The sequence below is a fragment of the Tupaia chinensis genome, unplaced genomic scaffold (assembly GCF_000334495.1).
Source record: "Tupaia chinensis unplaced genomic scaffold, TupChi_1.0 Scaffold147038_1, whole genome shotgun sequence".
NCBI lineage: Eukaryota > Metazoa > Chordata > Mammalia > Scandentia > Tupaiidae > Tupaia > Tupaia belangeri.
Window position 1 is genome coordinate 1,663,550 of NW_006206889.1, and position 1,409 is coordinate 1,664,958.

Genomic DNA, 1,409 nt, shown 5'->3' on the forward strand with positions numbered 1-1,409 from the left:
AAAGAAGAGGGGAGACCAGCAAATGGCATAATGGTTACATTGCTGGACTCCCACGTAGTTGACCGAGGTCCGAGTCCTAGACCCAGCGGCTTAAAACTCAGGCCTTGCGCGTGTCCATACAAGCCCAAAATCCAAGCGTGGCCATACCTGGGGCGGGGGGCTGGGCAAACTCTCGCCTGCCTGTCCTGCGAGCGGCACCTACTCTTAACAAAAATCTCTCCCCAAAAAATAAAGGGAAGAAAGAGAAGGGGAAAGTTAAAAGTATCTTTTCAAGAAGTTTGGAATAGCCCTGAGCAAGACATGATCTGGGACTTCAATATCCCTACTGTGTAAACTCTGTGTCCCAGTGTGAGTGAGTTATTTGTGGTGGAACCGCCTCTTTTGGACCTTCTGTTACATGAACGAACTTTCTGGGTTGCCATGTTGGTGAACACAGGTCTGGGAAACCAGAATAGTTATCCGGTGAGTACATCCTAGGCCCCGGTTCAGGTAAACCGCTTTTATCTCACTGATGCTGCATCACTCTTCACGCTGACAGGCTAGACCTTTGTGTAAATGGGGCTCCTCAAAAAATCGCCCAGGGTGGGGACGGTCAGAAAACCGGGTGGGGTGCCTATGCTGTATTTTTTTTTTTTTTTGGAGAGATTTTCACTGTAGGGCGCGTGTACTCGCCAGACAGACAGAGAGAGACATAAAGACAGAAAGCGAGAAATCACCCCCCAGGGGGGATGGTCACGCCGCAATCCCTTCTCCTCCATTCTCCTCTCGGGATCTTGGGATCTTGGGCACGAACGCACACGCGCCCGGCGTGAGTTTTAAGCCACCGGGTCCGGGACACGAACCACGGTCGACTACGTGGGAGTCCAGCGACATAGCCATTACGCTAACTGCTGGTTCCGCCAATGCTGTATTTAGAGAGGTCACTAGTCTCTGACTTGCCCCAACCCGTCCTGAGTAACCAAACAGGTAGCTTGCGGTTGGAGGAAGCCAGAGCTGCGCCCCTGAAGTGCGTGTTCTCTGGGCCTGGGGACCGGCCGCACACTGCCCCTGCTTGGCAGTCTCGCCTCTACCACGCCGGCCCCGGCTGCCTTCCTTCCTGGCGGCGCGCGCGACACGGTGAGGCTGCAGGCTGGGGTACAGGACACGCGTAAAGATTCTGGACCGCGTGCAGCCGCCGCCCTGTCCTCCTGGCTACGACCCAGCTGGGCTAACCTAACCGTCAACTGCCCTGAACCAAACGACCACAGGCCGCGTCACCTCGACGTACCCTGAGGTTGGACGGTCGCGGGCCACCGGGGCGGGGCCACTGGGGCTCTCAGAACCCGCTTTCCCCGGCGCCTTTGTGACGCCATCAACGCGCGCCGCTCGCCGTCTGCGCAGTCGCGGCCGTAGTGGCTGGGCTGTAGTAG

General features: G+C 56.9%; 1 protein-coding gene across 1 annotated transcript in view; it reads right to left on the bottom strand.

The window, feature by feature from the left end:
- HSF2BP (heat shock transcription factor 2 binding protein) overlaps positions 1-1,334 on the bottom strand; it is a 155,771-nt gene extending 154,437 nt beyond the window's left edge. The window contains exon 1 of the mRNA XM_027768659.1: positions 1,268-1,334. The gene's annotated coding sequence lies outside the window, so the exon portion shown is untranslated. The remainder of the gene's footprint in view (positions 1-1,267) is intronic.
- Between the last annotated feature and the right edge of the window lie 75 nt (positions 1,335-1,409).